Source organism: Ranitomeya imitator, chromosome 3 (genome assembly GCF_032444005.1).
Source record: "Ranitomeya imitator isolate aRanImi1 chromosome 3, aRanImi1.pri, whole genome shotgun sequence".
NCBI lineage: Eukaryota > Metazoa > Chordata > Amphibia > Anura > Dendrobatidae > Ranitomeya > Ranitomeya imitator.
The window spans coordinates 794716144-794738706 of record NC_091284.1 but is presented as its reverse complement, the minus strand read 5'-3'; positions in this window follow the sequence as shown (position 1 = coordinate 794738706).

The window sequence follows — 22563 nt, the reverse complement described above, 5'->3', positions numbered from 1 at the left end:
CCCAGTTCAGTTACTAGCTTCCTAAATGTTATGCATAATGTACCTCATGTGTAGTATGTATCTGTTCTATACCATGCACTGATTCTATTTATATCATTGTTCACAGTTTCACCGCATCAATATACCACTACGTTTAATAAAGCACAGACTCAACCACAGTCTCCTTATTGGACCCCGGTATAGCGGTTTAGCTGACTGTATAGCTACGTATGAGCCTGCCTCAGCTAATGAGGACAGAACAGTGAAATGGCAGCCATCCAACTAGTGGGATTCAAGTCACCGGCTACTCAGAGACTAAATACAGCTACAGCAACCTCTGCACAGCCAAGCACTTTCCCAAGACACCATGTCTCACAAATCGTATAGGACAAGATCTGTTACTTCCGTCTCCTCAAAGACAACATCCATCAGCAGTGCTGTCGCCATTGCCCGCGCAAATGCTGAAGCTGCCAAAATACGAGCGAGCTTTGCTGACCAAGAGATGCAACTTAAATTAGAAAAAGCACGCATAGATGAGAGAGCCGATCAAGAGAGAAGGTCGCGCTTAGAGAGAGCCGATCAAAAGAGAAGATCGCAGTTAGAGAAGGCACGTGTGGATGCCGCCTTAGAAAGCCTAGCAGCAAAAAGGGAAGCTGCCGCAGCCCTCGCCGAAGCAGAATCGCTAGAAGCCGCGCAAAATCCCAAGCTGCATAGCCAAAGCAGTACGTCGAGTCTGGAGTTTCCACTGCAAGACTCACCACAACGCACATCTCAGTATGTTAATGACCTTCCTGATCCAAACTATAACCCTGAACCAGTACCAAAACCAGAATACGACACCTCCAGCGAAGTGAGCGAGAGTTGTCACGAGGCTCAGGACAGAAACAAACTCGAAAATGTGAGACAAAACAACTCTGCTAATGACTACCTTGCCCCTCATCAGGTAACCAACGTGGATCACCCTGCTGACGCACCGTACATCAGGCCGAAGCAATACGACACCGGCTGGCGCCACCATGAGGACACTAACAGGTACGAACGCACCTCACATCACTATCAGGGCGACCCATCACCAGTATACTCTGCTGACAACCGGTTCACGACAGAATTTGCCAAGTTCTTCACACGACGTGAACTGGTTGCCAAGGGACTCATGAAATTCACTGACCGAGCTGAAGGTTACAGAGCTTGGAAAGCTTCCTTCCAAAATGTCATTAGAGACTTGGGGCTACAACACAGGGAAGAGATAGACCTGTTAGTCAAATACCTGGGAGAAGAGTCAGTCAAACACGCAGTAAGGATCAGAGACATTAATATAAACCGCCCTGAGACTGGCCTCAAAGAGATCTGGAAAAGGCTGGATGAGTGTTACGGCTCAGCAGAAGTAATAGAAAGAGCCTTGTTCAAAAGAATCGATGACTTTCCTAAAATATCTAACAAAGGTCTCCAGAAACTTAGAGAGCTAAGCGACTTGCTAAAGGAAGTCCAAGTTGCCAAATACGAGGACGACCTACAGGGACTTGCATTTCTCGACACAGCCAGAGGTGTTAACCCTATAGTCCAGAAGTTGCCCTACAATCTACAGGAGAGGTGGCTCACACATGGTTCCACGTACAAATACAAACACAATGTTCCATTCCCTCCCTTCTCCGTTTTTGTAGACTTCATACACCAACAAGCAAGAATTAGAAACGATCCCAGCTTTGACTTTGCAATACCATATGCCACACCGTCACCACCTGCAAATCCACGCAGAACATCTGTGGCAGTACACAAGACTTATGTTTCTTCTTCAGGTTCTAATTACAGGTCTGCTGGCTGCTCCCAATCAGAGACAAAGGTGCAGGACCCTGACAATCAGTGCCCACTTCATCAGAAGCCTCATCCTCTCCTGAAATGCAGAGCCTTCAGAGTTAAATCTATGCCAGATCGCAGAAGCTTCCTGAAAGAAAACGGTATCTGCTACAAGTGCTGCTCGTCCACAGCTCATCTCGCCAAGGATTGCAAGGTCAGTGTAAAATGCACAGAATGTGGCACCACAGATCATAACACCGCTCTACACCCTGGCCCAGCTCCATGGAGTACACAAAACACGCCAGCTGACAGTGAGCATGGCGGGGAGGAAAGGAACACTGATACAGCTACGCCAGAGATCACTTCACAATGCACCGAGGTCTGCAAAGGGACAATAGACAGTAGGTCCTGTTCAAAAATATGCCTCGTCAAAGTATACCCGAAGGGCCATAGAGACCAAGCTGTAAGACTGTATGCTATCTTAGATGACCAAAGTAATCGATCCTTGGCTAGATCAACGTTCTTTGACCTATTCAACATCAAAGGGCCAAGCACTCCCTACTCCTTAAAGACGTGTGCAGGTACTGTGACAACAGCAGGCAGGAAAGCTACTGACTACCAGATCGAGTCTTTAGACGGACAATTCTGCCTACCACTACCTACGATCATCGAATGTAACCAGATCCAAGACAACAGATCTGAAATCCCTACGCCAGATGTAGCAATCCATCACGCTCACTAAAAACAAATAGCACACCTCATACCGGAACTCGACCATCAGGCCCAGATAATTCTGCTGTTGGGGAGAGATATCCTACAGGTTCATAAAGTGAGACGTCATATCAACGGACTCCACAATGCTCCCTATGCCCAAAGGCTAGACCTAGGATGGGTCATAATTGGCAACGTATGCTTGGGACGCATGCACGCCCCATCTTCTGTGACAAGCATGCTGACAAATACATTGGAGAAAGGACGTCCATCTCTGTTTCAACCTTGTAACAATGAGTTCCATGTCAGGGAACTGCCACACAGCATCCAACTACCTGATCATTTAATAGACTTTACTCATGACAGCAGTATAGTGTCGGGAAGCTATGAGGATCAGTTAGGGGGCACAGTCTTCCAGAGAACTAAGCAGGACAACCAAGTGGCAATGTCGGTAGAGGACAAGTTGTTCTTAGAGGTAATGGACAAGGGACTCGTTAAAGATGAGACCAACAGCTGGGTCGCACCTCTTCCTTTCAAAACCCACAGACCACGTCTACCGAACAACAGAAATCAGGCATTACAACGTTTCTCCTCTCTCATTCGTAATCTGCAAAAGAAACCAGAGATGAAAGATCACTTTTTCTCCTTCATGTCAAAGATTTTTGAAAACCGTCACGCAGAACTAGCTCCCACTCTCAAAGACTCTGAAGAATGCTGGTTCCTACCCATGTTCAAGGACACCGTTCTCTCCTGGTTCTCCTCCTATCTCTCTGACCGATCCTTCACTGTATGTTTTGCTGGTTCCTCCTCCTCTCACCTTCCCCTTACTGTTGGGGTTCCTCAAGGATCAGTCCTAGGCCCCCTCCTCTTCTCGTTGTATACTGCCCCTATTGGACAAACAATCAGTAGATTTGGTTTCCAGTACCATCTCTATGCTGACGACACCCAATTATACACCTCTTCTCCTGTTGTCACGCCGACCTTTTTAGAAAACACCAGGGATTGTCTTACCGCTGTCTCTAACATCATGTCCTCCCTCTATCTGAAACTAAACCTGTCAAAAACTGAACTCCTCGTGTTCTCTCCCTCTACTAACCTACCTTTGCCTGACATTGCCATCTCCGTGTGCGGTTCCACCATTACTCCAAAGCAACATGCCCGCTGCCTTGGGGTCATCCTTGATTCTGACCTTTCATTCACCCCCCATATCCGATCACTGGCTCGCTCTTCTTATCTGCATCTCAAAAACATTTCTAGAATTCGCCCTTTTCTTACTTTCGACTCTGCAAAAACTCTTACTGTTTCACTTATTCATTCTCGTCTGGACTATTGTAACTCTCTACTAATCGGCCTCCCTCTTACCAAACTTTCCCCGCTCCAATCGGTCCTGAATGCTGCTGCCAGGATCATATTCCTCACCAACCGTTACACCGATGCCTCTACCCTGTGCCAGTCATTACACTGGCTACCCATCCACTCCAGAATCCAGTACAAAACTACTACCCTCATCCACAAAGCACTCCATGGCTCGGCACCACCCTACATCTCCTCTCTGGTCTCAGTCTACCACCCTACCCGTGCCCTCCGCTCCGCTAATGACCTCAGGCTAGCATCCTCAATAATCAGAACCTCCCACTCCCGTCTCCAAGACTTTACACGTGCTGCGCCGATTCTTTGGAATGCACTACCTAGGTTAATACGATTAATCCCCAATCCCCACAGTTTTAAGCGTACCCTAAAAACTCATTTGTTCAGACTGGCCTACCGCCTCAATGTATTAACCTAACGATCCCTGTGTGGCCTATTTATAAAAAAAAAAAAAAAAAAAAAATCAGGTTCCTCGCATCATGTTTTCATTCACTTTATGCAGTTAATAGCCCTCTGTGTCTGTACTGCTACATACTTAGGCTGATAACTGGTTCATGCAGCTTTACATGAACACCCGAGCCTTACACTATGGCCGGTCCGAATAACTAAAGCAATTGTTACCATCCACCTCTTGTGTCTCCCCTTTTCCTCATAGTTTGTAAGCTTGCGAGCAGGGTCCTCATTCCTCCTGGTATCTGTTTTGAACTGTATTTCTGTTATGCTGTAATGTCTATTGTCTGTACAAGTCCCCTCTATAATTTGTAAAGCGCTGCGGAATATGTTGGCGCTATATAAATAAAAATTATTATTATTATGTTCGGAGTATACCACCCTAAGAAACCAGGCCAGATCAGAGTCGTGTTTGATTCCAGTGCTAAATTTAATGATGTCTCCCTGAATGACGTTCTGCTGACAGGACCAGACCTCAATAACAAACTACTGGGTGTACTTATGCGCTTCCGTAAGGATTCCATTGCCTTCATCGCTGACATCCAGCAAATGTTCCATTGTTTCCTTGTGAGAGAGAGAGAGACAGGAACTTCCTAAGATTGTTCTGGTACAGAGACAATGATCCTACTAAAGAAGTCACAGAGTATCGCATGAGAGTGCACATCTTTGGCAACAGTCCTTCACCTGCAGTCGCCATTTACGGACTCAAAAGGTCAGCTCAGGAAGGAGAACCAGAATACGGAGCAGATGTCAGACAATTCATAGAAAAGGACTTTTATGTCGACGACTGTCTAAAAGCCATGCCTTCAAATGAGACTGCCATCAGTCTTCTCAGGAGAGCTCAGGACATGCTTGCCTGCTCGAACCTTAGGCTTCATAAAATAGCCTCAAACAGCCAAGAACTCATGGAAGCGTTCCCTTCTCAAGACCTATGTAATGGTCTCAGAGACCTGGACCTGGGGTCAGACCCCGCACCAATGCAACGCAGCCTCGGGCTTCTCTGGAATCTACAATCAGACACTTTCACCTTTCAGGTCAGCCAGGAAGAAAGGCCTTTCACACGTAGAGGCGTCCTGTCTACCATCAACAGTCTGTACGACCCCTTGGGTTTCACAGCTCCTGTTACTATACAAGGCAAGGCCCTACTAAGAGACTTAACTAGGGAAACATCTGACTGGGATGCACCTCTGCCACCTGATAAGAGGATCCAGTGGGAAGAGTGGAAGAACTCGTTAGCGGCACTCTCCAACTTGCATATGCCAAGACCATACACCCCTGTGCCATCTACTGAGATACAGAGCCAAAGACTGTACGTATTTGCAGATGCTTCTGTCAAAGCAATTGCCGCTGTTGCCTACCTCAAAACTGTAGACTCCAAATGTCAGTGCCACATTGGTTTCGTCATGGGAAAGGCCAAACTCGCACCACAACCAGAGCACACTATACCCAGGTTAGAGCTTTGTGCCGCAGTCTTAGCCGTTGAGTTAGCGGAGTTCATTGCATCCGAAATGGATATCGACCTGACACAAGCCAAGTTCTACTCAGACAGCAAAGTAGTCCTGGGATATATCCACAACGAAACCAGGCGATTCTACGTTTATGTCAATAACAGAGTGCTACGAATCAGGAGATCAGTTCACCCACAGCAGTGGCATTACATACCCACAGACCAGAATCCCGCAGATCATGCAACTAGAGCAGTTGACGCAAGTCGACTAGGAAGCACAACGTGGCTCTCTGGACCAAAACTATTGTACATTGAGGAATGTTTTCCAGACACCTTCGAACTTGTAGGAGAGGACTCAGATGCTGAAATCCGCCCTCAGGTGTCTACACTACATACAATGACCTCTGTTATCCAGCTTGGATCTTGCAGGTTCGACAGATTCTCAAGTTGGAAGTCACTTACTCGAGCCATTACCTGCCTGACACATATAGCTCGCTCATTCATGGCTACCAGAACTTGTGGCACAGAAAAATGTAAAGGTTGGCATCTTTGTAAAAATACCTACGTTACCTCCGACTTAGAGTTCTCTAGAAATCACATCATCCTCACTGTTCAAAGAGAAACCTACTTGGCAGAAATCCAATGTCTTACTAACAAAGCTCCAATACCAGCGAGCAGCGTATTGAGAAAACTCGACCCATTCATCGACAACAGCGGCCTGCTGAGGGTAGGAGGCCGACTCAAAGAAGCTGAGATGGAGTTTGTGGAGAAATTCCCTCTTATACTTCCCGGAAAATGTCATGTTGCCTACCTAATCGTACAACATTACCACAATCTGGTCAAGCACCAAGGAAGACTATTTACAGAAGGAGCCATCAGATCTGCTGGCTTGTGGATCATCGGTGCAAAAAGACTCATCAGTAGTGTCATCTACAAATGTGTTACCTGCCGTAAGCTTCGTGGTTCAACTCAAACCCAAAAGATGGCTGACCTACCAGCAGATAGACTCAGCCCAGACCCTCCTTTTACTAGCATTGGTCTCGATGTGTTTGGGCCTTGGTCAGTTGTTACACGTCGTACGAGAGGCGGCCAAGCCAATAGTAAACGTTGGGCAGTCATGTTCACTTGCATGTCAATCAGAGCCGTCCACATAGAGGTCATCGAGTCCCTTGACACGTCAAGCTTCATCAATGCCTTAAGACGTTTTATGGCCATCCATGGTCCTATCAAGCACATACGTTCAGACAGAGGTACTAACTTCGTTGGTGCAGCAAAGGAATTAGGAATACCCTCAAATCTAAACTATAAGACTCTCGATAGGTTCCTCAGTGACCAAAGCTGCACATGGTCATTCAACCCACCTCACTCTTCACATATGGGAGGATCTTGGGAACGAATGATTGGTCTAGTACGGAGAATTCTTGACTCCACTCTTCTTCAAGAAGGAGCAGCGAGACTCACCCACGAAAGTCTCATCACCTTCATGGCTGAAGCTGCAGCTATAATTAACGCAAGACCCCTGGTTCCAGTTCCTAACGACCCTGAGGAGCCTTTGTTATTGACTCCAGCTACTTTACTTACCCAGAAAACAGGACTGTCCAGTGCCCCTCCAGGAGGATTCGACGCGAAGGACCTCTACAAACGCCAATGGAGACAGGTACAAAGTCTTGCAAATACTTTCTGGGACAGGTGGCGCAAGCAATATTTGTCTACCCTGCAGCCACGGACGAAGTGGCAATCTACTAAACCTAATCTGAACATAGGTGACCTTGTTCTTGTGAAAGACTGTCAGATTCACCGGAACCAGTGGCCACTTGGTCTAGTTACCGCAACGTTCCCGAGCAAGGACGGCAACGTCCGCAAAGTTGAGCTAAGGATGACCAAAGGGAATGAACCTAAGACATTTTCCAGACCGGTATCTGAACTGGTCCTATTGTTGCCTTCGGAAGAAAGGAGTAGTGACATCCGTTGATGCCAGACGGGGAGTGTTCTGTCTCCGCCATCTAATATTGTTGCCCTGATTATTTGCTTGCATAATTGCAGTTTCCTCAGTATACAGTATTGATATATTCATGCCTTTATTCATCTGTGATGCTTTGGCTCCCTCTAGCGGCCAGAGTTATGTTGGCAGTTCAATCTTGTTTTTGTATTATCCATGTCTGATTCTCCTCCTCCTTTGCAATGCATTATGGTAGCTCAGCCTCCATTTCCCTCCATTTTTCCTTTCACTTTCCTCAGTCTGCCTTCAAGGAAAGACGCTTCACTTCATCCCCCTTGCGATTGCATTGCCGGTATGTCTTTATGCTTCCTATAGATATTTCTGCTCCATATTAGCCTAGCCAGTTGTACTCCCAGTTCAGTTACTAGCTTCCTAAATGTTATGCATAATGTACCTCATGTGTAGTATGTATCTGTTCTATACCATGCACTGATTCTATTTATATCATTGTTCACAGTTTCACCGCATCAATATACCACTACGTTTAATAAAGCACAGATTCAACCACAGTCTCCTTATTGGACCCCGGTATAGCGGTTTAGCTGACTGTATAGCTACGTATGAGCCTGCCTCAGCTAGTGAGGACAGAACAACCACCCTCTGCTTTCTATCACTAAGCCAGTTACTAACCCATTTACACACATTTTCCCCCAGGCCAAGCATTCTCATTTTGTGTACCAACCTCTTGTGCGGCACGGTATCAAATGCTTTGGAAAAATCGAGATATACCACGTCCAATGACTCACCGTTGTCCAGCCTATAGCTTACCTCTTCATAAAAACTGATTAGATTGGTTTGACAGGAGCGATTTCTCATAAACCCATGCTGATATGGAGTTAAACAGTTATTCTCATTGAGATAATCCAGAATAACATCCCTCAGAAACCCTTCAAATATTTTACCAACAATAGAGGTTAGACTTACTGGCCTATAATTTCCAGGTTCACTTTTAGAGCCCTTTTTGAATATTGGCACCACATTTGCTATGCGCCAGTCCTGCGGAACAGACCCTGTCGCTATAGAGTCCCTAAAAATAAGAAATAATGACAAGTCCCCCTAGTGAAAGACAGGTGAAACTGTACAATATTGTGGTCGCTATTTCCTAGATGCCCGACCACCTGCAGATTTGTTATTCTGTCAGGTCTATTAGATAGTATTAGGTCTAAAAGTGCTGCTCCTCTGGTTGGATTCTGCACCAATTGTGAAAGATAATTTTTCTTGGTTATTAGCAGAAACCTGTTGCCTTTATGGGTTTCACAGGTTTCTGTTTCCCAGTTAATATCCGGGTAGTTAAAGTCCCCCATAACCAGGACCTCATTATGGGTTGCAGCTTCATCTATCTGCTTTAGAAGTAGACTTTCCATGATTTCTGATATATTTGGGGGTTTGTAACAGACCCCAATGAGAATTTTGTTACCATTTTTCCCTCCATGAATTTCAACCCATACGGACTCGACATCCTCATTCCCTTCGCTAATATCCTCCCTTAAAGTGGACTTTAGACAAGACTTTACATAGAGACAAACCCCTCCTCCTCTCCGATTTTTACGATCCTTTCTAAACAGACTGTAACCCTGTAAGTTAACTGCCCAGTCATAGCTTTCATCTAACCATGTCTCGGTTATTCCCACTATGTCAAAGTTACCTGTAGATATTTCTGCTTCTAGTTCTTCCATCTTGTTTGTCAGGCTTCTGACGTTTGTGAGCATGCAGTTTAGAGGATTTTGTTTTGTTCCAATCTCCTCACTGTGGATTGTTTTAGAAATGTTCTTACCTCCCTTCTGAGTATGTTTTCCTGGGTCTTCTTTGTCCGAGTCTAATGTTTTTCTTCCCGTCCCCTCTTCTTCTAGTTTAACGCCCTCCTGATGAGTGTAGCAAGTCTTCTGGCGAATGTGTGTTTCCCAGGTTTGTTGAGGTGTAGTCCGTCTCTGGCGAGGAGTCCATCGTACAAGTCCACAAATCCTTGTTGTCTGCACCATCGTCTTAGCCAGTTGTTCGCATCAAGGATCCTGTTCCATCTCCTGGTGCCATGCCCGTCTACTGGAAGGATAGAAGAAAAAACTACCTGTGCATCCAGTTCCGTTACTTTCTTCCCCAACTCTTCAAAGTCCTTGCAGATTGTCGGTAGGTCCTTCCTGGCCGTGTCATTGGTGCCAACATGTATGAGAATGGGTGGACGTCCTTGGAGCTGAAGAGCTTTGGTATCCTATCGGTCACATCCTTGATCATCGCACCTGGAAGGCAGCATACTTCTCTTGCGGTTATGTCTGGTCTGCAGATGGCTGCTTCTGTGCCTCTCAGTAGTGAGTCTCCCACCACCACCACTCTTCGTTGCTGCTTGGCTGTACTTTTTGCTGTTACTTGTTGCTGTGTGCCCTTTTCTTTTTTGCTTGCTGGTATTGCTTCATCCTTAGGTGTGCCATCTTCATCCTCTACAAAGATTTGATATCGGTTCTTCAGTTGTGTGGTTGGTGATTTCTCCATGGTCTTCTTGCTTCTTTTGGTCACATGCTTCCACTCATCTGCTTTTGGAGGTTCTCTGACACTTTTTTCACCTTCTGTGACCAGTAGAGATGCTTCTGTTCTGTCTAGGAAGTCTTCATTCTCTTTGATGAGTTTCAAAGTTGCTATTCTTTCTTCCAGACCCCGCACCTTTTCTTCTAAAAGGGCCACTAGTCTACACTTCTGACAGGTGAAATTGGATTCTTCTCCTGGTCGATCTGTGAACATGTAGCACATGCTGCAGCTCACCATGTAGGTTGTCACATCTGCCATGTTGCCTCTAGATACTGCTGACTTGCTGTGTGTTTTCCTTCTTGGGTAATCTACTCAGCCAAGCTTTCTTGCAATAATGTCCTACAGGCAAAAATTCGGTGATGCTTTTCAAGGTATCGTTCTCTTTATCGCTGCAGCGTCGCTTAATGTGACGGTACCTTTAGGCTTCCGTAGTTGGTAGACATCTGATTGCTTAACTTCCTGCTGCAATGTCAAACATGCCACATTCCGTTGTGTGGGTGAAGAGGTTGATGCTGCCATTGCTATTGACTTACCGCAATTGGTGCCACAATCAATCATGGCCATTGCAGCAGACTGTCAGCTAAAACTTGCGGCTCCTGAGCCAATGCAAACTCAGCTCCATACATGTATGAATAGTTGCACAAAGTTCTTGGCAGCACTGCCAAATATATATATAGCCGGTGATACGTATTGGACACGTTACCAATAGTAAATATATTTCTAAAGGTGCTATTGACATGAAATTTTCACCAGATGTTGGTAACCACCCATTCATTCAACACCGGCAGAGAAATCAAAACATAGTTGTCCATAAATAGTTATGTGTAATAATGAGAAATGTCACAGGGAAAAGATATTGAATAAGTGAAGAAAGAGAGGTGCAAAAAGCCATGGAAAATCATGACACCAGCTGAAATCTAACAGTAATTAGAAAGCAAGCCTGCCAATTAGTGAAAAATAATATCTGGTGCTTCAACTGTTGGCCTATAAAAAGGTGTCTCATTACCAAGGTGCCATACAAGAAACCTCTTATGATCGGTAAAACCAGTGAGCTGTCTTAACACCTCTGCAACCTTATTGTTGCAACCAGGGCCGGCTCCAGTTTTTTGAGGGCCCCGGGCGAAAGAGTCTCAGTGGGACCCCCTTTTAACACATACCACGATTCATGATCGCATATAACACAGCCATGTAGTATATAACACAGCCCACATAGTATATAACACAGCCACGTAGCATATAACACAGCCATGTAGTATATAACAGCCCATGTAGCATATAACACAGCCACGTAGTATATAGCACAGCCCACGTAGCATATAACAGCCCATATAGTATATAGCACAGCCACATAGTATATAACACGGCCCACATAGTATATAGAACAGCCATGTAGTATATAGCACAGCCCACGTAGCATATAAGCGCCCATATAGTATATAGCACAGCCACATAGTATATAACATGGGCCACATAGTATATAGAACAGCCATGTAGTATATAGCACAGCCCACGTAGCATATAACCGCCCATATAGTATATAGCACAGACCACGTAGTATATTATTATTATTATTTATTATTATAGCGCCATTTATTCCATGGCGCTTTACATGTGAGGAGGGGTATACATAATAAAACAAGTACAATAATCTTGAAAAATACAAGTCACAACTGGTACAGGAGGAGAGAGGACCCTGCCCGCGAGGGCTCACAATCTACAAGGGATGGGTGAGGATACAGTAGGTGAGGGTAGAGCTGGCCGTGCAGCGGTTTGGTCAATCGGTGGTTACTGCAGGTTGTAGGCTTGTCGGAAGAGGTGGGTCTTCAGGTTCTTTTTGAAGGTTTCGATGGTAGGCGAGAGTCTGATATGTTGTGGTAGAGCATTCCAGAGTAGGGGGGATGCACGAGAGAAATCTTGTATGCGATTGTGGGATTGTAGTATATTGCACAGCCACATAGTATATAACACGGCCCATGTAGTATATAGAATAGCCATGTAGTATATAGCACAGCCTACGTAGCATATAACAGCCCACATAGTATATAGCACAGCCCATGAAGTATAAAACACAGCCATGTAGTATATAGCACAGACATGTAGTGTATAGCACAGCCTATGTAGCATATAACAGCCCATATATTATATAGCACAGCCACATAGTATATAACACGGCCCATGTAGTATATAGAACAGCCATGTAGTATATAGCACAGCCCACATAGCATATAACAGCCCATATAGTATATAGCACAGCCCACGTAGTATATAACACAGCCATGTAGTATATAGCACAGACATGTAGTATACAGCACAGCCCCCTCCCCCCAAGAATGGCCCCATAGTCCAGTACTCACTGTTATAGTTAAAAAAAAAAACACTCCTCACCTCTCAACGTGCCCGCGCTGCTCCCTGCTCTGGTCTTGGCAGCTGCCGCTGCACTGCCTGACAAACAGCGAGTGCGCGATGACATCATTGCGCCCCCGCAGCGGCAGTGTCAGAGGCAGAGTGGGGAATGATGGGAGAGGGAGCGTTAGGTGACGCTCTCTCCTCCATCATTACCTTTGAACTTTACCGGCAGGCGCCGGTATAGTTCAATGCAGCGGGGGAATTGGCGCTGGCGACAGGCAGGCCCCACTGCCTCACAGAGGCCCCATAGCGGCTGCTTGATGTGCTGCTAGCTGAGGGCCCCTGGGGGAGCGGGAGCTGAATGGGCCCCCCTGTCTTGCCTCGCCAGGGCCCTGGCACTTGTCCGGGTACGCTGGGTGCTGACGCCGGCCCTGGTTGCAACCCCATACCGTTTATTACCCAGAGGTTGATGACATTCTTGGCATATGTAAATTAACCTGACCTGTCAGGGGTCATCTCTTTACTGAGAGTAGTCCGCCACCGTGCGATTGACATCCTCTTCACTTGCCAAATAATTTCAGAAGCCCTTGAAATTTTGCACTGCTCAATGGAGTTGGGTGTATGCTCCCGCGGGTACATCAGCACATTGCATCCTTAATTTTTCAGTAATATTCTTTATAGGCCTAAGTTTGTATTATTTCAAAAATAATTTAATGGCATAAAAAGTCAAGAGGGATTTTCATGGAAATGGTTTTCTTGTAATACCACATTTAGTTCAGAAATTCTGCAATGTCCGTAGGTCAGTGGGGATTTTTTAAAATGAATCATTTATTATTTACGATGGCTATGTGGGTTCTGCTTAGGAGGGAAAATGTGTAAAACATCGAAGACCCTGTGAAATGAACACTATTATTACATTTCTAAAGTAAAACAGAAAATAACCCTGAGTGACCGTGATTGTGGGTGGTTAAAGTATAAATGCAGATTGGAGAAGTGGCATCAGATATTCCTGGAATCTGCAGATTACCCACAGGATGAAGGTGACGCTGGAGCTTTGTTCTTTACATTCTAATTAACGTGGGATAATTACATCGGTTTAAGAATTTTATTTCTTAATTTCCAAGTTGATAATAAACTAGACGAGGCACAAAATTCTGTTACTTCAGTCACATATTGAACAGATCAGTTTTTCTGTTTGTGCACCCTTCTGCAGCCATGGTCCCCAAATATGTCGTAGCATTATGATCATACAGTGCCTGAAAAACATACCGTAATCAAGTCATACCTACAGGTGCTTCTCACAAAATAAGAATATCATCAAAAAGTGAATTTATTTCAGTTATTCAATACAAACAGTGAATCTCATATATTATATAGAGTCATTACAAACACAGTGATCTATTTCAAGTGTTGATTTCTGTTAATGTTGATGATTATGGCTTACAGCCAATGAAAACCCAAAAGTCATTATCTCAGTAAATTAGAATAATTAGCAAAAAATATCTGCAAAGGCTTCCTAAGCGTTTAAAGGGAACCTTTCACCCCCAAATTCGAAGATGAGCTAAGCCCACCGGCATCAGGGGCTTATCTACAGCATTCTGTAATGCTGTAGATAAGCCCCCGATGTAACCTGAAAGATGAGAAAAAGAGGTTAGATTATACTCACCTGGGGGGGCGGTCCATGCCGATGGGCGTCGCGGTTCGGTCCGGGGCCTCCCATCTTCATAGGATGATGTCCTCTTCTTGTCATCATGCTGCGGCTCAGGTGTACTTTGTCTGCCCTGTTGAGGGCAGAGCAAAGTACTACAGTGCGCAAGCGCTGGGCCTCTCTGACCTTTCCCAGCGCATGCGCACTGCAGTACTTTGCTCTGCCCTCAACAGGGCAGACAAAGTACACCGGAGCCGGAGCGTCAATACAAGAAAAGGACGTCGTCGTAAGAAGATTGGAGGCCTCGGACTGGACCGCGACGCCCTTTGGACCAGACTGCCCCTGGGTGAGTATAATCTAACCTCTTTTTCTCATCTTTCAGGATACATCGGGGGCTTATCTACAGCATTACAGAATACTGTAGATAAGTCCCTGATGCCGGTGGGCTTAGCTCATCTTCAAATTTGGGGGTGACAGGTTCCCTTTAAAAAGGTCCCCTAGTCTGTTTCAGTAGGCTCCACAATCATGGGTAAGACTGCTGGCTTGACAGATGTCCAGAAGGCAGTCATTGACACAAGCCACAAGGAGGGTAAGTGTTGTGAATTCTGTGGCAGAGCTCCCTCCTGTGGTCACAAGTGGTACTTCGGCTGATTCTCTCTGGGAGCTTCCGTTTGTGGAGGAAAGTGGTACTGCGGCTTCTGAGTTTCCTCCCTCAGGTGATCTGGTGAGGTCGTTAGGTGCTTCTCTACTTAACTCCACCTAATGCTTTGATCTATGCTTCCTGTCAATGTTCCAGTGTTGGACTTGTTTTTCCCTGGATCATTCCTGTGGCCTGCTGCTCTGCATAGCTAAGTTCTTCTTTGCTATTTGTTTGCTATTTTTTCTGTCCAGCTTGTCTAATTGTTTTGCTGGAAGCTCTGGGACGCAAAGGGTGTACCTCCGTGCCGTTAGTTCGGTACGGAGGGTCTTTTTGCCCCCTTTGCGTGGTTTTCTTTAGGGTTTTGTGTAGACCGCAAAGTTATCTTTCCTATCCTCGCTCTGTTAAGAAAGTCGGGCCTCACTTTGCTGAATCTGTTTCATCCCTACGTTTGTCTTTTCATCTTACTCACAGTCATTATATGTGGGGGGCTGCCTTTTCCTTTGGGGTATTTCTCTGAGGCAAGGCTGTGCCGAGTTGCATAGGCAGAGTTAGGCGCAATCCACGGCTGCCTCTAGTGTTGTTTGGAGAGGATTAGGGATTGCGGTCTGCAGAGTTCCCACGTCTCAGAGCTCGTTCTGTTATTGTCAGATCACTGTATGTGCTCTGACCGCTATGTCCATTGTGATACTGAATTGCCTATCACAACAGGTAAGCCACAAAAGGTCATTGCTAAAGAAGCTCTCTGTTCACATGCTGTATCCAAGCATATTAATGGAAAGGTGATTGGAAGGAAAAAGTGTGGTAGAAAAAGGTGCACAAGCAACCGGGATAACCCCAATCTTGAATAAAACCAAAGCTCATCATTACCACAAGAAGTTAAATTTCCCTTTGTTCCACATATCAATCTGATATTCTTATGCACTGTAACTTTCCATCCACCCTTTCTGAGCAGGTTGTTCCTAGTCAACAGCATTCTGGCAGCACTATTAGAGCTGGAACTTCACTTCCCAGCATGCAATACTCTTGCTTTTGTCCTATGGCTTACCTGAATTGATATGAAAGCCTAACTCTCAGTTATGCCTGTATGCAGCTTGACAGACAGGAGAGCAGGAGCAGAGAGACAAGGATCCACCTCCACTTCTTGTAATCCATAGCACAATCAATAATCCATTACTGATAGAAACAGATTTCCCTTGACAACAGCCAGAGGATAACAAGTTATACGGAAAAGTGTCATTTAGTGACTGAACTGACAGTTTGCAGTGATTTTTTTTTAGCTAAAACATCATTAGCATACATAATTTCTTCATCGACCAAAACAAGGTAAGTTGCATTTGGTGCACAGATCAGTTTGATATGGTGAGAAACTGTCCCTATATGTCATGGTGATACCGTGACAGAGAGGGGCCAGAAGATCATGGCGTCTGGTTATACGAATTGCAGCACTGACTAAAACTGCTTCACCATAATACTAAACAGTTCAAGTTTTTCTGGCTCTGTCATTGAGAGAGTTAATCAGTCCAGTTGATCTCAAGGAGCATCCTGATTTGTCTCAGCTGTTCTGTGTTGGCCACTCCCCAAAGTAATATATGCTCGCCACTGGCAATTAGTGGTCAGCGATAGTTGTACTTCCTGGTTTGGTGATGGAGGAGAAGTTCGATGTTTTGAGTAGTCAGATGGAGAGTTTTTCAGGAGATTGCTGCATGGAATTGGTTTGTGTGTTTATCCTTATCCTCTCCTATTTGGTTTGTGCCTCCTATTTCTCTCCTGGGTGTAATCTGGGGGACTGGGATAGCCTAGGGTGCCCCTAGTTCGAGAGATCAGGTAGTGGCCTACAGTCCCTTGTCACTACGTGACACTGTATTTATACTTGATACCTTGTTATTTGAGTCTACAGTTCCTCTTCATCAGCATTCTGCCAGGACTATGGGAGCTGAAACTTATGCTCCCAGTATGCATTTCTTCTGCCAATGTCAAATGGTTTACATGTCTTGAACTGAAAGTTTATTTCTCAATTATGTCTCTATACAATAAGACAGGAGAGCAGGAGCACAAAAACACTTGCTCCAACTTCCTGAAATCCTGTCTCAGCAACTCCCTTGCTAGAGATGGATTACACTTGACAAAAACAACAAAGTCAGATGGAAGGGATACACCTAGTGGCTGGTATTTTGGATCCATATTTGAGGCTGGAAACATCCTGTTGGGTAAATAAAGTACTTTGCAGTTTTGTTAGTCTAAGCATTCATCATCAGATGTGCACAAGTTTATTGAAACGATTGTGACCATTTCATGTGTCAAACAAAGATGTGCCCTCTCTCTATGGATAAAGGGATACCTGACTAACGGGTTGTCTGGCGTTAGGGTACAAGTCTGCTTTATATGACTGCAGACTTGTGAATACTCAGTGAGCACAGTGCACACTGTCAGGATTCTGTGGTGACGGCACAGGGATCGGGTTAGTACATTATTGCAAGTATGTAATTTGTATACAAGTGGTCACTTGCCGACTTGACCTTCATGGCCTCACTCAATGCAAGTCAATTGAGCGACAATGGACAAGTCTAGTCGGAATGTGTCTGGAAATATGCAAATTGCATATTTACAGTCACATGATGGCTCGCTCCTAGTGCAAGGAGAGTTCTCACAGCGCGCAGTGCAGGTGATGTGAGGATTCACAAGTCTCACATACTTGTACCCCAAGGCCAGACAACCCCATTAATAAACTTTGTTAATTTCTTGAGTGGAGATTATACAGCATCTCACTGGAGGACCTTGTCACGCTCATGCCCTGACTGGTGGGCATGAGCCAGGGAGTTGTGGCCCCACTGTGCCACAAACCAGACTACCCTGGAAGGGGTGTGACTAGGACAGCTGCCTTGGTGTTCGCTGGAGCCTCTGTTGGTGAGGTCAGGCTTGTGCGGCAGGCAGCTGCCAGGTGCCATTCCAGGGCGGTGTCTGGTTGTGGGTGCTTTTCCCACTTAGGAAACAAGAACACTCAGACAGGTGCGGGCAACAGGCACGACTGGCAGATGAGCATGGCAGAAACCAGGACGAGTAGGCAAGCAGGCATGGCTGAGACACAGGGCAGGCAGGCACGGCTGAGACACAGGAGTGGTGGATGGATTAGGTAGGAACCAGTTCACACAGCGGGTGCAGGTACTGATGGGAAGGAATGGAGCTTGAAGAAACAGGTTTGGACCTGTTCACACAAGAGAAGAACCACAAGGCTGTGGAGCAGGGCAGAACCGCAAGGAGCAGAGCTGGGCAGAACCCCAAGGATCATAGCCGCAGAGTAAAGTTATAGGGTGCAGAGCAGAGTGAAGCAACAGAGTGCAGAACCAAGAGCAGAGCAAAGCTATAGGGTGCAGAGCAAAGCCACAGAGTGCAGAACCAAGAGCTGAGCAAAGCCACGGAGTGCAAATACAAGAGCAGAGCAAAGCCACAGAGTGCAGAGCTGAGAACAGAGCAAAGAGGCACAGCAGAGAAAGAAGTCACAGACAAGGAGACAGGGAGACAGAGGTAGGACAGCGTTCAGACAGGGTAATGGTAAAAGACAAGGTACAGGAACAATGACACAGGTACCAGGATATACTGTCTCCTGGAGGGCAGACAGACAAGAACAAGGCAAGGCAAGAAGTACAGCCTTCAGAGAAGGTGAAACAAAGAGCAAGGCCTGACAGCTCAGAAGCAAGGCACTAACTACTGAGTTAACACATTGCACAAGCAAGTTCCACAGGGTGGAGCTGCCCTAAATACTAGAGACCTCTTGGTAATTGGTCAGAGACACATTAGACAGGTGCGCCCTGATTCCACAAGAAACAGAGAGTTCTAGCGCCGCCCCCCTATGCACACAGCCAGGAAGCATGCAGAGAGTAGGCAGAAAGCAAGAGACACTGAACATGGAGCCGGCAGCAGACAGAAATCACAACATGACCTGGAGCAGTGAGTAAGATGGTGTGTGAGAGATGGGAGGCCATGCAGTAATGCCAGCAGAGATGTTACAGATCTGACATGAATGCTCAGTCAATTGAATGCAATGTGCATGTTTTAATGCTTAACTTCCCCTATGGTGGCGCTGCACAGAAATTAAGCACCAGCTGACAGGTTCCTTCACAGATCACATCTGATCTCTGGTGGTTCCCAGGATCAGGACATCTTGTGATCAACTTATGGTCAGGGGACGTTTCTAACAAAGGGGAATGTGCAAGGTGGAGAGCCCTTTATTCTTTCGTTCTGTATGATGTGTGTGGTCTTTCAGAGCAGTGTAATATCCACAAGTCCTGCTTGTCACTTCTCAGTGAATATATCTCCGCTATATTAATGCAGTTTATACTCTTATGTAAGATTCATCTCCATAAACATAAAAGCACAAGGATGGGTGATGGTGAAATGCGCCTTGTGCTGATGTCGTCCTATAAACACTGATAAGATGGGATAGCGCATTTATGATGCAGAGATTGGCAGGCACAGCACACCATCCCAGATCTCTGCTGTCCAGGAATGCATCTCCTTAAAAGGGATTTTGTTCTCAAATGCAAAAAATATGTTGCATGATGGAGATTGGAAAAATTGAATCAACATCTCCGCTTCCTAGGAAATGGATTATGTCATGTTCCGGCAAAACATATCAAGTCTGTCAACCTAAGATACTCCAATGTATTATAGTTTAAATCAAGATGAATGTCTAAGATTGTCCTGGCTGATGAGTAACAAAAGTCTTCGCTTGGAATATATGGCAAATATTCTGCAGCTTTTGGCTTTACGACAGATTTTTTTTGGCATATGAGTAAAAAATTGAGTGTTTTTGGATCCCATTTTCATACATTTTTGGTCTATCTATCTGTTTTTACCATCAGTGTGGCATCTAATTTTCTTATATAAAAACAATTCCAAACTGGCCCAATCGAACAGTAAAAAAACAGGAAACACCATGATGACATATGAATCACATCCAAACTATTCGTTGTTTTTCATGGACCAATTTTCTAGAGGGGGGGCTGGAGGAACGGAGTTAAAGAAAGCCCCCCATGACTGCGTTGCCAAGGGAACGCAGGAGAGCAATTTTTAAATGTGAATGCAGGGAGAAGGGATTGGTTCTGGAGATGGGGAGGGGTAGAGGGGTGGTCTAGTGGGGGGGGGCGGGTCATGGAAAAGTGCGGGAAAGGGGCCATTACTGCTGGAATATCTGACCTGAGAAGACGTGCAGTATGGCCTCCTCCGTGGATGAAATCCTGGGGCAGCTGCGGGAGATGGCGAGGTCGCGGCGGGGAGGCTGGCTGGAGGACCAGCTGGCATCTTTGCTGGGCAGTCCAGGAGCCCAGGGGACCAGATCCAGGAGGACCCGTCCTCCAGAGCGACTGTCGCCGGAGATTGGAGGGCGCAGCAACCGCCGGCCACGGAGCCCCTCCCGGGACCCTGCGGTATGTGCGGGCCGGCGGTCACCTTCTTCCCCCGGCCCGGCTTCCGGCAGGAATCCACAGGCCGGAGTTGCCGGCGCTGGACGGCGGTCGGGAGCAGCGGCGGCGCAGGCACAAAGAGGAACACAGGCCGCACCGGAAGTGCCGGGAGGACTTCCGGTTTGCGGCTCCAATATGGCGGCGCCCAGCAGGAGCGGTACCCGGCGGGCAGCGGCGGTGTCTGCGGCGCCGGCGACGAGGAGCAGAAGGCAGGGAGCGACGGGAGCAGCGACCAGCAGCGGAATGGCGGCGGGTACCACGGGGCTTGGTTCTCCCCTGGTGCCTGGCAGAGGCGGCGCGGCAAGAGGCAGAGTGGCGGGCGGGCGTACCTCAACCCCACAGCCTGGCCCAGCACGGCGGGGAAGAGCGGTGGCAACTGCTGGGGCTCGTGGGAGAGCCCAGCAAGAAGACAGGTCCGGAGTCGGGCTGGCGGCTGCCAGGTCCAGGTCACCCAGAAGGTCCAGGGAAAACTCCAGTTCTCCTGCTCCGGTCCCCCCTGGTGACGTGGAGGCCAGGGGCGCGGGCCTGGAGCAACACAGCGGCGCAGAGGATTCTGGTTTCAGGAGCGACCCGCGGGAGTTCGGGGATCGCACGGCTGGCGGGGACACAGCACCCGCGCAGCTTGGTGAGTATGAAAATGATTCTGTTGCGGGGTGGGATAGTGGTGCTCGGGTTGGGGATAGTTGGTATAGGGGGGTCGATTTGGCGGGGAGTGGGGAGCCCAGCACAGTAGGGGTTCCGGGGGTCAGAGAGCTCCTGGCGGGTATGTCCCAGATACTGAGGAGACTGGATGGGGAGGGCCGGGATGGTGTGCGGTCGCCTCCGTTAGGGGCTTGGTTGCCGGTTTCTGGTACGGGTTCGGGAGGGGGAGGCGGATCCGATAGGGCGTGCGGGGTAGAACTGTCGTCATCGGCGGGGGTGTCGGTGTCGGTACAGACGGATAAGGAAAAAGGGGATAGAATTAGGTTGGATGATAGAGCTAAAGGGGAAGTTTATGTGTGTTTTGAGGGGCCGTTGGGTGCTCATTTAAAGAAAGAGGTTAAGGAGAAAATATGGAAGGACGAATATGTAGAAATTTTTTCCTTGTTGCCTCTGGAGAAGTTTAATCTGGATAAGGGTAAGAAAGAGGATAGCAAGAAGGAAGAGGAGGAGAAGAGGCGTTGGCGATTGATACCGCAGACGTTTGTGAATTGGCAACAGGCGTTTTTTATTTTGGCGGGAGTTATAGGTGAGAAGTTCCCGGAGAACTGTACTGGTTTGTTCTGCTATGTCGATGCGATAGGGGAAGCATACAGGGCGTACGGGGGCCAAGCGTGGTTACGTTACGATGAGCAATTTCGGCAGAGGAAGGCTATTAGGCCAGAGATAAAGTGGGAACAGAAAGACATAGGTTTGTGGTTGAAGGTAATGGCCCCGACGAGGTTTGGGCAGTCCTTTCATGGGGGCGGAGGAAGTAGCGGTCAGCAGTCGGGACAAGGAAGTGGGGGTCAGGGGTCGCAAGGGGTTAAGGACAAAACAGGGACGTGTTGGCAGTTCAATGACGGCCAATGCAAATATGGCAGCACATGCAAGTTCAAGCATGTTTGTTCCCACTGCGGAGGGGCCTCACATGGAGCGGCCAAGTGTTTCAAGAAAGCGAGGGGCAAACCATGGGTGGGAGGCGGTCATGGGGGTGACACCGGTGAAGGTTCTAAGGATGGCCCCTTATCTAAGTAGGTATCCGGATAGGGAAAAGGCTAGATTGCTGTGTGAGGGGTTTTCTGAGGGGTTTAGAATTCCTCATCCGGCTCATGCTATCCCCTTTTCTAAGAAGAACTTGAGGTCGGCTAATTTGCAGCCTGATGTGGTTACGGCTAAATTGGCAAAAGAAGTTGAGCTGGGACGCATGGCGGGGCCGTTTAGTGTTTTACCCGTGGAGGGGGTGGTTGTGTCACCGCTTGGGGTGGTTCCTAAAAAAGAGCCCAACAAGTTTCGCCTTATTCAGCATCTGTCTTATCCGAAGGGCCAGTCAGTTAATGACGGGATAGCGGAGGATCTCTGCTCTGTGGTTTATACCTCTTTTGATACTGCCGTGCAATGGGTGCGGAGGTATGGCTCAGGTGCACTAATGGCTAAGACAGATGTTGAATCGGCTTTTCGGTTGCTTCCGGTTCACCCCGATAGTATCCCGCTGTTGGGATGTTTTTGGAATGGAGGGTTTTACTT